Source organism: Protopterus annectens, chromosome 9.part0, assembly GCF_019279795.1.
Source record: "Protopterus annectens isolate FY-2018-M chromosome 9.part0, PAN1.0, whole genome shotgun sequence".
Classification (NCBI taxonomy): Eukaryota; Metazoa; Chordata; order Ceratodontiformes; family Protopteridae; genus Protopterus; species Protopterus annectens.
Genome location: NC_056743.1, coordinates 1666981306 through 1666999089, shown reverse-complemented (window position 1 = coordinate 1666999089; position 17784 = coordinate 1666981306).

Below are 17784 nucleotides of genomic sequence, written 5' to 3'. Positions count from 1 at the left end.
ACCCTGTCCTCCTCATGAGTAGTAGACTCTGGATCTGAGGCAAAGTTGCTTCACTGCACTGCCATTCCATCTTGTCTCTTGGATACATAGGATGCCCAGCCTCCTCCATATCATCATGTCATCCACTTCAAGCTGCATCCTGTCAGTGAACCTACATTAAATGTAGCAATTCTCAGTTCATGTTTGACAGGTTGATTGGTTTTGCATCCAGCTTTTGCTCAACAACGCTACCTCAGGGACCCCAGGCTGGGCAACTAGACACCAGCTGGCCAGTAGCCTATTGACCCAGGGCTGCTGGGCTTTTTGGCAGGCACACAATGGCCAATAGGGGCATATTCACCCCTCCCATTGTAATTGGGTCTATATCACATTATCGAAATTCCAAAATGTCGAACACCATAAGCTCGACCTTGGAATCTCGAAATGTGATATACTCGAAAGCTCAGATTAGCAATTTTTTTCCAAGGGAAAGAATTTGCTGTTTCGAGAATACACACACACACAGCACAAGCACACCAAAATACATAATCCACACATACACACTTCACAGAACACTACACTAAACCATACATACAGTACTAGCTATCCACTTACCCTAATCCAACCCTAACCCTAAGGTCCCTAACTAATGCATAATCACCTTACCCGCTCCCTAACCCTAAGGTCCCTAACTATCGCACACTCACCTTACCTGCTCCCTAACTCTAAGGTCCCTAACTAATGCACACTCACCTTACCTCGGTCCATTTGCACACTTACCTTAACCTGGTCTGTCACCTTCGCACCACATTCGAGGAAATAGTGAAGCCGCAGAAATGGCCCACCAAATACTTTCCCTAGGAAAATATTTGGTGTTCTGCATCAAGCATTCACTGAATAGGGGTCGATATTGTAACACTCGAAGTTTTAAGACTTCAATGTTATAATATAGACCCCATTATCATGGCTCGCTGATGTAGGTTGGAGTAGTCTGCGTCCTAATCCCGCTTATTACTGGTAACTACTCATGCCCATTTTGGCGACATTAGTCTACAGCCATATTTTTTTACACTGTCAAGTGGCTAGCCCTCATTATACTAATATTCTCATTTACTACTTTACCCAAATATGTAGATACTGCCTCCCATTCCCCTTGTAAATAATATCTCTGTCTAAACAGTACTTATTTATTTTTTTCCCATATCCTAATACTCTCTTGTATTATTCTCTCTCTTCTCTAATACATTTTTATTCTTTTTCCCACACTCCACTTTCTCTTCCTTTCCTACATCATCTTGCCATTGAAATTTTAAATTCAGTCCACCATTCAAACCAGTTTTTATAAAAGTCCTTCATGGCTATAATTATCCTTCCACAACTGCAATACTTACTACTCTCCAATTTCATCCCATAATTTCTCATGTATTCCTTTTTATTCCATTTCCTACTTAATTTATTTTTACTTATTTTATTTATTTTATTTTACATTTGTAAATCGGGAAAGTCTGACTGGATACATATCCATTTTCAGCAGAGGCCCGGGGAGAAAAGCTCCACAATGAAATTAATTTACATGATAAATTATGGTAACAGCGAAGTCTGTAAACATTTAACAACATCAATGACAGGTAATAGTCAAAACTGCGGATCCATAAAGTTAGCAAACATTTAATAACAACAGTAACAGGAAATAGTCAAGGTTACATGTAGATAGAAATAATCATTCAGAGAAAAAATGTCATTATTGGTAGTTGTATTAGGTGTACAAAAGTAATAATTACATGTCTGAGCAGTGTGTAATAAAGAAAATGAATTACAGATAGAAGGTAAGGATGATAGTTAAATCGAATGGAGGTAGGTAGGAAGGAAGTAATTTAGTGTGGGCAGAAAAGTTAGTTCTCTTCCTGATGATGGGATAAAAGTGATCAATGGCTGAGGGAATTGTGTGTTAAGAGGTTGGGGAGAGAATATATTAGGGTGTATACCTCTGTGAGCTCTGTTGGGTTATGTTTGTCCTGGTATTAAACAGGTTAGTCAGGGTATAGACTGGTCATGGCTGAGTTTATTTTGCTTATTCTAAATTGTGATTGGGTTAGTCAGGGTTGGAACATGGGCAGAGCCAGTCACTGTTCATGTACATTTTTAGGGATGTTTTAAATTGGGGCAAGGAGCATATGTTGGTTAGTTCAGCTGGAAGTGCGTTCCATTTTTTTCCAGCAGAGTTAGAAAACAATGAGTCTCCAGCTGAGTTGTTGGCTTTGGTGGTTTGTACTAGCAGTTTGTTGGATGAACGGAGGGATGATAGGTTGCTGTAGGGGGTAATAATATTAGTCAGAATGGGGGTACTGGTAGGTTGATTTAGGATTTTATGAATCATTATGAGTTGGTTATAATAAATCTGATTGGATAGTTGAAGTCAGCCTAATTTTTGAAGATTTTTACAGTGGTGGGTTCTGTAGGCTGAGCCTGTGGCAAATCTAGCTATATTGTTATAGCAGGTAGTGATTTTGTTAAGGTTTGTTTTGGTTAGATTTGTGAGGATGGGTGAGGCATAGAGAAGGGTTGAAAGAAGGTGTGTGTGAGCTATTGTGGTTCTGGGAGATGGGGTTAAGAATTTCTTAATCCTATACATGGAGCCTATTTTTTTGTTTACTGTTTTTATGGTTTTATCTACATGGGCATCGTACTTCAGGTTATTATCAATGATTACCCCTAGTAGTTTAGTGCAAGGTTCAGGAGTGATTATGGTGCCATTGTTGGAAGAGACTGTGATTAATGGTAATGCTAGCTTACGGGAGGGGGAGAAAAGTAGTAGTTTGGTTTTGTTTGTGTTCAGTAGGAGACAATGATTAGTGAGCCAGTTTTCTACTTTGTTAAAAGTGGTTTGGGATAAGTATTGTAAATCTGTGGGAGTTGAGGCAGTGCATATGAGTGTAGAGTCATCTGCATACTGTACACAAGTTGAATCTGGAATAACTGTGGGTAGGTCATTAATGAATATGGAGAAAAGAAGGGGACCCAGGATAGAACCTTGGGGTACTCCAAGGGTGACAGGTAGAAGGGGGGATAGGTTGTTTTTCCACAGGATGGCTTGTTGTCTGCCGTGCAGGTAAGAGTGGAACCAGCTGAGTGCTGGGTTATCTAAGGAGAGTGATTTTAAAGAGTCTAGGAGTAGATGGTGATTTACTATATCAAATGCTTTAGATAAATCAAGAAAGAGGGCAGAGGAGAGCATATTCTGATTGCGGTTTTGGTTTATACTGTGAGAAAAGGACAGGAGGGCGGTGGTAGTACTATGGGCTGGTCTGAAGCCATGCTGGGTTGGAGCTAGGAGAGTATTCTGAGTAAGGTGGGTTAGGAGTTGTTTCTGTATGCATTCCTCCATTATGTTTTCTAAAGGAGATAGTATGGCTATGAGTCTGTAATTAGAGAGTTCAGTTGAGTATCCCCCATTATGAAGTGGAGTAATATGAGATATTTTCCAGATGTCGGGAATGTAGGATTCGTGGATAGTGTGATTGATTAAGATAGAGATAGGGTAAGCTATGACATTAGCAGCCTTTTGTAGAAACTCTGCAGGAAGTTGTTCAGCTGCCAGGTTGGTAGTTTTTTTTTTTTAAGTAGGGATTTTATATAGTCTGTGGGGATGGGATCAAATTTGAGTGGGAGGGTATTTTCTTGAGTAGATGAGATTGTAGTAGAGGAGGTAGGAGATAGATTATTAGCAAGGGACTGGACTGTTTCAGTGAATAAATTGTTAAAGGTTTTAGCAACACATTTAGGAAGTTGTTGTAGGGTAGCTGAGGGGGTGGGGATAGAGGTTTTACATGGTTGGAGCAATTTATTCAGACCTGACCAGAATTTTTGAGGCTGATTATGGTGTTTTTGCTGTAAATTGGTATAGTGTTTTTGTTTGTCTAACAGAATTATATTTATTAATTTATTAATTATATTTGCTTTCTTCCATCACCCCCATTCATATTGCTAAATGGTCTGAAAAACTGTCAAAACTGCTTTACTATCTGCTACACCCAAGCCTACTGATAATACAGTATAATTAAATTCATATCTAAGTGCCCCCTTCTAAAAGTCCATTGACTTTTGCTCCACACAGCTAATGTATCACATTTTTATCACTTCCTGTATTTTTTATGTGTTTACCTTTCTTTTGGCATCTTTAATTTAAATCACAAAGTCCCCTTTAGTTATAATTTTCATGTTAGCCACCACATAGTCTAATATTTAATGAAACAGATCATATCTTTACTTGAAAGTTACACATGCATGTAATAGTATAATTCTATAAACATGTTCTCTCCACATCACAATGCCAACAGTTAACCTTTCCATCCTTGCCATGTAGTTACATCTAGCAATTTCACTGTTTTTACACACCACTGCCACTCTATAGCAACTTTCATTTCCTATGTTCCATATTATATTTCACTCCACAATTTTCTGCTTGCAATCTTGCTTCACTTGTCATGAGTCTTACATCCTCTAACAGAATAACATCCACATCACAGTTAGTACTTCATTCCAGTTTCCCTGTCCTCCCCACAGTGTTAGTAATTATTAACATTTACTGAAAGGACTCTAAAATTGCTGTTTTTTCTTTTTTTAAGTTGGAGAAATTGTTTCGAAATTTTCATTTTCTTTTTTTCCTCTTTCCTCAATGGTATACTTTTTTCCTGGATTTATGTACAAATAACCCTTGATCCTCAGAGTCAGATTTTTCACTGATTGGAACTTTAAAATAAATATTAGCAGCAATCCCTTCTCCTGATCTCTCTTCCTACATGCACTCTCAATCTCGCTCCTTATTTTTCCCCTCCATATTTTTTTCCTTCTTCTATAGTTTGTCTTCACCTAGTTCACCCTTTCTCCCAGCCCTATTTATCCTCCCTCAGGTATGTTTTCTTCTATTTCCCCTTATTTTTCATTATTTGCTATTTGTTCTTGACAATGCATGTAAAGGTTTCCCTTTTTTTACACAATCTGCTTTCAAGTCTTGCAGTCTGTACTTTCTCACCACACTGGTTACATTGTACCTTTTCACAATCATTAATTAAATGAGAAAAGTTACCAAAAAAGAAACATGAATTAGTCTGGCCAGCATAACAAATGTACCTATATGTCCAGCCACAAAATAACACTTGGAAAGTGTTTCATCATGTTTTTTTTTTCCACATTTAAAAACAGCTTCCAACCTCCACCCTCCAGTCTATAGGGGTCTCTTACTGGTAACTTTTAAAATGTTATCAGAAAATGCATGGAAACCCTGCATGCATTTTTTTACATTTAGAGCAGATTTAATAAACTCTGCACAATCAGCTTACACCATATGCATATGCTAGCACACTGGTTTGTATTCAATAAGTTGTACTAAACAGTCTGTAGAGCCGCACAACCACAGTAAACACTGTGGCATGCTAATTACAGCATAAGCAACTGAATTGTATGCTAATCAATTCAAGATGGAGGAGCTATTCAACAAGCTATAAAGAAATAATATAGACTGAGTGCTGGTTTTCCCTGTAAATTCCAAAAACAATTGGAATATAGCCATAGAAAGGAGTCTACACAGAAACAATGTTACGGGCTGATGTTGCTTTAATTCATGTGTATGTGCAACAGGCTGAAGTCTATGCTGTTGTTGCTGCTAATAGACCAAGGCCAAGGAGGAGAAGAGTTTTCAGACCTCATTTAATCACAGTCTGCATGAGGTGGTAATTGTAGAGCTCTACAGGGTAGCTAGAAACACACTACAGGAACTCTGCAATTTTTGTCATCCTCAATCAACTCAGAGCCAGAGCAAGCTGAGGGTAACCCATACCAGTTTAGATAAAGGTATGTGTAATCACTTAGAATTTTAGCTACAGGAACCTTTCAGAGACCAAAAGATGACATACTGAGAGTCACAGATATCAGCATTGAGGATCCTCGATCAGTTTCTGAATGCTATGCTCCAGCATGCCAGCAACCACATATATTTGCCTGTACTCCTGAGGACACGTCCACCAATATGCAGGAGTTCTATCCTTATCCTGTAGCACACTACCTAGAAGTACTGGGTGCCATAGATTGTATATATATATATATATATATATATATATATATATATATATATATATATATATATATAATAAGGTACCACCTGGGGAAAAGGGAAGGCTCTACATAAATAGAGAGGGATTCTATTCTATTAACTGCCAAGTCATTTGTAATGCCAAAGGAATCATCTTGAATATGTGTGCTGACAACGCAGGCAGTTATTATGACTCACATATCTGGCACACTTCCCAACTGTATCAGATGCTCACTGGGGGTGATATCCCACAAGATCATTTACTGGGAGATGTAGACTATGCAATGGAACCATAGCTGATGATACCCAGCAGAAATACACACATATCCATTGAAGAATACAATAATGAAGCACACACTCAAACCAGTAATATCACAGATTGTGTGTTTGTGCTACTGAAGTCATGGCTCCAGTGCCTAGATGCATCTGGGGAAGAAATGTACAGGTACTGAAATATTCAAAGCCTGTGCTGTCTTCACAATATCATCAAAAATGTATTTAATGTATTTATAAAAGGACATGCTTTGCATCTTTTAGAAGGATATGTGCTTTTTTTTCTGATGGAAATTTAAAACTATGTGTATTAGTTGGTCTGTGACATAATAGATCTTTCATGTTGCTGTTCCTCTTATAACTAAAGCAAGGTACAGAGCCAACTATATTCCCTATCTGTTTATCCACTAAAAGCATTTTCCAATTGTTACATATAATGTTACAGATATATCTACTGTCACTGTTAAATCTGTGTGGGATCCTGACATATGAGGGGCTAAAAGCTCCCCCCCTTTTTTTGAATATTAGCATGCCTAACAGAGAACCACGGTTTCCTAATATTCCTCAGTAAAACATCTAGATCTCTAGTGCTTGCATATATCTCCTTTTTCTTATAACCATGCTCTATCATACTCTGGACAGTTTTATCTTTCTGTAATATTTTTTTTTCACTACTGCATAATCTAGAAGTTTGTAGAATTTGGTTTTTAACCACGTTTTGAAAAACATGTGCAGGGTGCATGCTGTCTCTAACTAGCAAAGTATTCCTCCAGCTAGACTTGTGAAATAATGAAGTGGTCAGCCTGCCTTCAGCATCTAGTTCTAACTTCACATCTAAAAATTCAATACACTTTGTATCTACATGTGAAGTAAATTTAAAAAAAAGCTGTAGTAGATTACAAATATGTTATAAAAATCATGCAACTGTTGTTGATTACTTCCCCACAAAAGGACCACATAATCAACAAATCTGTGGTAAAATAAAACATGCTCACACCATGGATTATTAACATTTATAACAAATTCATGCTCCCACTCTACCAAGACCAAATTTGCATAACTGTTGGCACAGTGTGTTCCCATAGGAACACCCCTGCACTAATGGTATGTACAACATTAAAACAAAAGACATTGTTGTGGGAAGTAATAGTCAGCAGATGACTAATACATGTCATAACATCCTTCTTCAAAAAAGCAAACCTCTCATTATATTGACAAAGTCCAAGCCAACATCATTGGGAATAATGGTAGATAAGCTTACAATGTCCAATGTTACCAAAATATAGGAAGTATCAGCAGTCAAGGTGTTCTCAAATGCATACAGTTGTTTGAGAAAATGTGCTGTGTCTTTAAGTACAGCAGAAGTAGAATCGACCAGAGGTCTCAATTGTCATTCGATCCAAATAGACAAGGGTTCAGTGACCTAACAATCACCAGTTACTATGGGTCTTGGGGGGGGGGGTTGGTGGAATTTTTGTGAATCTTAGGTAGACCTGTGATACTAGGTAACTTTGGATGTGCCACATGGAAATATTCATAAAGCTCAACAGAAATAATGTTAGACATAAAAAGATCATGCAAGCCTTTGTTCACATCACTTAGGAGCTTATTCAGCTCAGATCTATTCATAGTAGTATAATCTGCATCTGCATGTAACATCAAGAGCATATCAGAAATAGAGATCTAGATGTTTTACGCAGGAATAAAGGGAAACCATGGTTCTCTGTTAGGCATGCTCATTCAACCACTGGTTGAGCATATGTCTTGCACCTTTTTAGGTCATTGAAATGATGCCTACACTGTTCTCCACTGTGAGGCATGGAATAGTTGACCAAGGCTGTATCCAGTGCAACTTGCATCCCTCACAGTGAAGAACAGTGTAGGCACCACTTCAATGACCTAAAAAGATGTAAGATGTATGCTCAACCAGTGGTTGGATGAGTTTCAGATTAATGATTACTGACATCCACATTTGTGTAAGTATGTTAATAAAGTTAATTTATAACACATGGAAAGATAGACTAGTATGCATAATGGTCTTTTCTTTGTTTCTTTCCACAGCTAATCCTGAAATTGAATTGAATCATCAGGCTCATGCTGATCATTTGGATATACTAAGGGAAGTAAGGGGGTATGCATGCAGCACAAGAGAAGTATTATTGTAGCTTTAAAAGTTAAAGAGAGATTTTTTTTTTCTTTTTGTTTTCTATACAGTAATAACAAAATGAGCATGCATATCCTAACTGTAAAAGCAAGTATACATGCATAAGTCTGTAGCACAAACCAACTTTAATCGTCAAGTGTTAGACTGTAGTCAGAGGTTGTGGGATCAAATACCATGACTAACAACTACACAATACTGCATTTCTTTAATAATATTGCATAAATTAAACACTATACAAGTGGCATAAATGCTGTGCTGTTAACTGTAATCTGTATAAGTGGACCGATCATATGTGCAATATATGCACATTACAAGGATTAATTTGAGCAATCTGTAATTATAGTTTGTAGTTGTTAGGACATATACTTAATTATAATAGTTCAGATAAAATAGTTGCATAATTGTGATAATGCGTTGTATGTCACATATGATGGTACTAATTTTATTTTTTGTATTTTTTTCATCCCAGCCCTTATCTATTTTATTTTATTTTCTATTATGTGTCATCAAAATGTCACCATATCATACATCTGTAACAAATCATTAAATTCTTCACAGCACAGCAAGGTAGGCTATCCTCAGTGGCTCAGCCTGACCCCACTCCACCATCTCTGGCACTGATGCCCAGCACGTCTGGGACTCAACTTGACACTACTGCCTCTGCTGCCCCTGCACTACCGCACCCACAGGTAGCACTATTCTGGCAGTTGGTGCTGTGGTACCTTCCTGGAGTACTGGCAGAGGTGGGGATTTCATCACCTGCCAGAAAATGCCAGGGTTGGTGTGTACGGTTGTGCACTGCACTATTGGTGTGCACCTACACCAGATGCAGAATCTGCTCTCCCTCATGGTCCATAGAAAGAGAAGACATGAAGCACTGCAGCAGCCAGTGGAGTAATGGGACAGTGACGAGAATCCTGAGGGTGAGGACTAGATTCTCACTGTCTCCATGTTTGATGGCGATGAGCTTGTGTTTTCCCCTCCCTCATTCCAGTCATGATGTCCCCCAACCATTTGTGTCCCTCACCTTTCCTGTCTTGTTTTGTTTGTCCTGTTTGTTTGCATTTGCTTCTTCACTTACTCAACTTACCTGACCCAGAAATACCAGCATGCCTTGCCTACCATTCCATTCTTGCTGATGTAAAAAAAATAAGAATGGGCACCCCCCCCAAAAAAAAAAAAAAAAAAATATATATATATATATATATATATATATATATATATATATATATATATATATATATGTGGTTCTAGGTTATAACATCGACAGCACATAACATCGACAACGACATCACCGACACCACATCATCGACAGTTCACAAACACGACACCGCACACACTCAACACATCATTACAACAACCAATAAACAAAACAAATTCCCTGACCAAAAACCACACACACAACACAAGCACACCTAAATCCTAACAAACAAACACTAAACCTTACATACACAACTATCCACAACCCTAACCGAAACCCTAACCCTAAGGTCTGTCACTATCGCACACTAACCTAACCCGCGCCCTAACCCTAACTCACTTAACCCGCCCCTAACCCAAAAAAATTCACTACTGCACCCTTACCTAACCCGCGCCCTAAGCCTAACTCACTTAACCAGCCCCTAACCCAAAAAAATTCACTACTGCACCCTTACCTAACCCGTGCCCTAACCCTAACTCACTTAACCCACCCCTGCCCCTACAGACCGTCAACATCACACACTTACCTTACTCGCACCCTAACATCCGTCACTACCGCATACTTACACATCCTTTCCCCATGTCGGTGTTCTCCACGTCGGTGTTTTCATCCGTCGATCTTCTGCCGTCGGTGATTTCGCTGTCGGTCTTGTCATCTGTCGATGTTGTAACCCAGACACATATATATATATATATATATATATATATATATATATATATATATATATATATATATATTGACATACTTGAGTCAGTTCAATTGATTATACAACGTGATTGCGTTGTCACCCCTCCTTGCAGAGGTGACAGTCCCAGTTCAGCTAATATGCTGTACATGTTTTGAGTTTACACTGTTAAAGAAATGGACAGCAGTGGTTCTTTCTTAACTCCCTTCTGCCATTACTATACTACTATGCCTTTGTTCTTTCCCCTGCTTGTCCTCCATTTTAATAATTTTATATCTCCCCCATTTTAACACCTATAATGTGGTCAGAAAATAGAATCACACACAACACACATAAGTACCAATAAAACTAATAAAGCCTTTCATTTTTTTCCTATGTCTTTCAGCAGAATTTGACATCATGCGTCAATGCCAAGTGATGGTGAAAGGCTCTTCTGTGGTGCAGTTACTGTAGAGCAATGCCACTTAAACACGCTGCACTATGTCTAATAAAGTAACACATGATGATGATAGAGTAAATTAAAATTGTATTGCTTTATCAGTATCTATTTAAAAGTAGTACATACACCTGTATTTGAAACCTATATCATCTGGGTTCAAAAAGGAATATGTGAATGCATTTACTCCTGCTGCCATATAGTCAGCTAAGCAGCAGGGGTGTTTCATACCTTCAGTAATGAGAACTCTCTGAATATTAGCACTGAGGCTCGCATCTGCTTAATGCTTAATTTCATGCAACAGGGAAAGCAGTAGAAATGTGTATCTCGCATGCGCAAACATTTTGACAACCAAGCGCAAACCCGTTGCTCACCATTGAGCTTTACAAAGTAAATAATAGCATGTATTACTTTTGTTTGTCCATTTAGGCTTCATGTCATGACATTACATATGAAAATATAAAAACTGAAGGCTGTAGCTAAGAAAATGTCACATATTTACAATGCAGTCATGTGTTACCTCCACACATGCCTGCACCCTGGTCTCTCAGTACTTGTTCACAAATATATCAACTATATAAATTAATAAATGCTTTGTTATATGCCATGCACATCTTTAGACTGACAAAATACATTCAGATTTTTAAATTCTTGTAGCAATATGGACACTAGCTTGCATATGGTTTGTAAAGCTGTCTTATACCTGCATATTGGAACTCAACCACCACATTCTAGGCATTGTACACTCATCAATCTGGTAACATGCCAAACTTGAAATATCTTGAGAGATGAACATGCCTAACATCCATTTTATGCAGGCCTCCCAACAGCTTTCCAAAATCCTGTGGTAATGTCATCCCCCATACATTGTCCTGAAGCCTTGTAACAATCACACTTGAGCTGTAGTGCTTGAGAAAAGTACTTAGTTCTGTAGTCTGTGTACTTAAATAGGTAGGGGTTCTGTGCTCAATGCAGTTGACTGGGAGGTGTGTGTGTGTGTGTGTGTGTGTGTGTGTGTGTGTGTGTGTGTGTGTGTGTGTGTGTGTGTGTGTGTGTGTGTCTATCTAGTCAGAGGAGCATAAGTGCGTATCCAACAGTTTGCACTCCAATCCCATGAATTGACAATATTTTGAAACTTGCCCATACATCCATTTCATGTAGGCCTCCCAACATCATCTTTCCACACATTCAGTGCTGATGCCATCCACCATAAATTGTCCTGCAGCCTTATAAAAATCAGACTTGTGCTGTGGCACTTGCATAAAGTACTGTGTTCTGTAGTATCTGTAGTTAGATAAGTAGGGGATCTGTTCCCACTTCAGTGAAGAGAATGGTACCATACAGCACAGAAAAGGAAATTTACTGTTCTCGTCACTGTAGTGTGATCTCAGAGTGGGTATATTTAAGTAGCAGGGGATGTGGGGGGTTTGTAACAATTTACAAGAAGTCCTTTAATCTTTTTTTTAATTTGTTCTACTTTAAAGTTCAGTATTGTAGAACATCGATCATCTCAACCTCGATGATGTGTGGTTTGATGGTTTGCAACTGTGATAATTTGAAGTAGACCTATATATGTATATATATATATATATATATATATATATATATATATATATATATAGAGAGAGAGAGAGAGAGAGATTTTTTTTCACTAGGAGGAAAAAGGAAAAAAGTCAATGTCTCAAAAGAGTAACATTTACAATGGGTCCATTCACAGACTGTAGCACAGGTGCACAGGTACAGACAGGTATTACAGAAGTGTGTGTGTGTGTGTGTGTGTGTGTGTGTGTGTGTGTGTGTGTGTGTGTGTGTGTGTGTGTGTGTGTGTGTCTAGCTAGAGGAGCACAAGTGTGTATCTGAGTTACCACTCCAATCCCATAGACTGACAATATTCTGACACTTGGACATGCCTAGACATCCATTTCATGCAGCTCTGCCAACATCATCTCTGCAAACTTGCAGTGCTAGTATCATCCACCATAAGTTATCCTGTATCCTTGTACAAGTCTGACTTATGCCATGGTGCTTGCTTAATATACTGTGGTCTGTGAACTGCAGTCAACTGGAGTGTGTGTATATACATTTGTGTGTGTTTATCCACTTGCTTGACATTAGAGAAAGCATTTACACCAACATGTGGGTCACTGCTATTACCATTTTCTCCTCACCAGACAGTGGTGATATCATCAGCTATAAACTGTTGCCTGACACTCTCCAAGTCAGAAATGAACTGCGATGTTTGCCTTAAATACAGAATTCTCTATTTGCTGTACACAGATAGGTACACATTCAGTTCTCACTGCATTCAACTGGAATGTGTGTGTGTGTGTGTGTGTGTGTGTGTGTGTGTGTGTGTGTGTGTGTGTGTGTGTGTGTGTGTGTGTGTGTGTGTGTGTGTGTGCGTGCGTGTGTGTGTGTATGTGTGTGTGTGTGTGTGAGTGTGTGAGTGTGTGTCTGCGTGTGTGCATGTGCATGTGCGTGCGTGTGTGTGTGTGTGTGTGTGTGTGTGTACTTGCTTGAAATTAGAGAGAGAGCATTTTACACCAGCATGTGGGACATTGCTATTATAATTTTCTCCTCACCAGACACTGCTGATGTCATCAGGTATAGCTAATTTGCAGATGTGAATTATTCACATCAAGGCACAGTCAGAGACTGGATTGCAGACCACGCACAAGTCACATCTTCCTATATGATACAGAGTACAGTGACAGAGCTTTCAGTTTATCCACATATGACAAGGCATGTTTTGTAGATCCTGTATCTTCTTGGTGAGAAAGCATGGGCCTTTTCTATATGGACACTAGTAATATCCCTGCTGTGTGCAACAGACATGTGTAAGTTGTTATTGGTACATCCATGTCTTTACACCTGTTAGATGTCCTGAAAGAGGTCGTTGAGGGCATGCATGATGAGAACACTATCGTCCTGTGGAACTTTACCAGGCCAAGGCATTTGACACAAATCCACATTGAGGTGTTCACTCATGACTGTCAGATGTGGCCATAAACACCTATATCACCAAGTGGGTAGACCACTAGATCACATACGTGGCATCTAAATATGTTGAAATGTGTGAAGTGAAGTATATCACTGGTCCATTGATCAGGTAGGCACATCAGGGCTGTCTACTAAGTCCTTTCCTCAACATTATTTAAGTGTCAGACATCAAGAATGATATACTGTGTCCAAACAGCTGTCTGGAGGACTACAGATAGTGAGCAATCATTGACTCCAACTATGATATTATTATGTTACAGACAGTATCAACACATACCAAAGATTTCTGCCACAGCCATGACAACACATGAGATAAAACAAAAACATGGAAGGATTTGTTACATTATGAAAACAAACACACAACCCAAGTATAATGTAGACGTCACACCCTATAATCAGACCAATTGGTATGTAACTTGTGTCCTGGGGTAGAAGGTATGTAGAACATTCAGCAGATGTTGCCACAGTGGTGAGTACTACCTTATGTGTAATACAACTACTGAGTATATGCAGAACATCCACATTAAAGGCCATAATACCTCCACAGTTCACAGCCTTCATCACACCAGTAACTGCACTGTCTTCATGTATCTCCTTACACATCTTCCAGTGATGTCTAACTGAAGTGTAACTCCTTTGCCACAATGAGCTGTCACACATCTTATTGGCCATACCTGGGTATAATTTTTGTTGCATAAACATTACTGCCTGATGGTGTGAAACACCCATTAAGATGTTACATCCAGACCACTGTATGGTGCAGTGACGCAGCGGTAACATTGTCACCTCACAGCAAGAGGTTCTCTGGTTTGATTCTCGAATGGAGTACCTTCTGCATGGAGTCTGCATGTCATCCCTGCATTCCTGTGATTTTCCTCTGGGTGTATTTTCCTCCCATGTTACAAAGACATGAATCTCGAGCATTTCTCTGTGGGCATCCACAGAAAATTGTCTTCATTCCAAGTTGGACATTCCTGGTTAACAAATAATAAATAAATAACATCTGTGATACCTATTCTGGTGATACACACAGTACATACATAGCTGTTTGACAACATTGAAGGCATAGATTACATTCATTATAGTTTGTATCGTCTATATATATATATATATATATATATATATATATATATATATATATATATATATATCTATATATATCTATATATATATATATATATATATATATATATAGATATATATATATATATATATAGATATATATATATATATATACATATATATATATATATATATATATATATATATATATATATAGATAGATATATATATATATATATATATATAAGTTCCAAAACACTTCCAGCACTCAAAAATAAGAAGGCACCACAAGAGTTTAAGCATTTATTGTCAGCACAGTCTGCCCCATAGACCGGTTTCGCTTAAAAAAGCGTCATCAGTGTAGATGATTTTAGCAGGACATGTCCACCACCACAGGCCATAGTCTATCTTTTGTACTTGGCTCGGGCATCCTTTCTAAAGTACTAATTTGGTCAATATTAAAGGAGAACTAAAATCTTAAACAAGTTTAACATCCAAACAGTGAGGAACACTGAGTAATTAGTATAGCTGTGTCCTATTTGCGGTTTGCGGTTAGCAAACTAAACTGTATACAGTGAGGATAAGTGGGGTTACAATTTTAGTACTCACTGATAATTTTTTGTCTTCATCAAGCCAATAGCAAAACAGATCCAAACAGCTCTGTTCACCCTCACTCCACTCAGCCTCACTCTGCTCCCCTACTCTACTCCCCATTTCCGCCCACCCCTGACCTCTTTTGATTTATACTCTAGCCTCATTATCTACTCTCCACCCCTTTCACTTCATCCTTCCAGATAGATTATAACACCTAAATACATACCACACTCAACCTATTTCCACTAGCATTGTATTAGTCTCCAGCTGCTTTTAATCATAATTCCACTCCCCTCATACTCCCAACCTCATGTTTCACTTCCAAGTATCCCACTTTTCATCTTACTTACTCAGCTCAACTCATACAGCAACATGCTACAGTATTCTAACCAATCCCCTACTCTTTCCTATTCCCTTAATCAATGTAATACTACTCTTTACCAACTCCCATTTCCATCTGTACAAGGTCAAAACTCTCACTCACATCTCCCCATCTAACAAACTTAAAGTACTTTTCTATAGCCTCAACCCACTTTGTTAATATCCTACCTTTCTAAACATCCTTAATCAACACACACCTCCTAGAACCATTAGAATCAAAGCTAACAGTGCTCCTTGGTTAAGCAAGGAAACCAGATCCCTCATCAAGGCCAGAGACAAAGCCTGGGTACACTGGCACAAAATTAAATCTCTAACCACTAAGCAAAACTAACAGGAGCTCAGAAATAAAGCCAAGAAACTAGTGAAACTGGACAAAACTAATTACTACCATAAAATACAAATAAAACATCAGCACAATCCTCAAAAAATCTTGTCAGCCATAAACAATATACTGTGAATAGGTGAAAGTAGTACTCCCTCCCCTACCTCTGTTAACATATCAGAAACCATAGCAGCACAATTTAACAAATTCTTCACTAACACAATTCTTACCCTATGCAACCACCAAAAGATTTTTAACAACCCCCCACTTTATAAAACCCTGCAAGCCACCAAACAATATTAACTTATTCCACTTCGATCAAATCTCTACAGACAAGATTAGAAAATATCTTAAAAAACTTAAGCCCACCATCCTAGCATCTGATAAAATACCAGCTGAATTCCTAGAAATAACAGTCAATGCTATAGCCTATCCTATTTCCATTCTCATCAATAGATCCTTAACAGAAGCCCTTGTCCCTGAAATTTGGAAGATATCTCATATTATCCCTCTTCATAAAGGAGAGAATTCCACAGAACTGACCAACTATCTCTCAATAGCTATCTTATCCCCTTTAGCCAAAATCCTAGAGTGGTGCATACACTCTCAACTCATGCACTATTTGCATACCCAACAAATCCTATCAGCTGCACAACTCGGCTTCCATCCCACTCATAGTACCACCATAGCCCTAATGTCCTTCCCTAACACAGAAAATAACCACAGAAATAATGGTACATTTGTTTCTGCAACCTTCCTTGACTTGTCAAAAGCCTTTGACATGGTTATATACAGTACACTCATCAAAACTCTCTCCAGTATTGGCCTCAGTGACTCTTCCTTAACCTGGTTTCAAAGCTACTTAGCTGGTCACCAACAAGCCATATTGTGGCAGAACAAAATTTCCCCTCTGCTCTCAGTCACTCTTGGTGTGCCACAGTCTATCACTACTATTCTCTCTGTACATTAACAACCAACACACCTCTACTCCCCTCACAACTGTTATTCAATATGCGGATGATTCCACATACATCTGTGCAGCTTCTTCCCTATATGAACTCCAATCACTTACTCAACATTATTTCCTATCAGTTGAAACATTTCTATCCAACATACAACTAATTCTGAATCTTAGCAAAACAAAACTACTTATCTTCAAACCAACCAGTTCTACCCACTCTGACCTCACCTTTAATATTATATCCAGTAATAAAACTAAAATTTCTCCCTCAGCTCACACAAAACTCCTTGGTGTTGAGATTGACAATAATTTGAGATTTGATACTTACATTGCCCACACAATTAAGTACTCAAAAAACTGGGGACCCCCTATAGAAACAGACAGTATCTTACACAACACTCAAAAGTCACAATAGCAAGCACTCATCTCCTGTCCACCCTGCTGTACACCTCCCCTATCCTTACCAATCTCAAAAAGACTAAGTTAACAAAACTAGAATCCGGTTACAACAAAATCGCCAGGTTTGCTTCAGGCTCCCCATATAAATCTTACCACTTCACTGCCTTAAAGCAGCTTGACTGACTAGAATTCCCCACACTCTTAAAATACAATCAACTCATACTAGTTCATATGGTTTT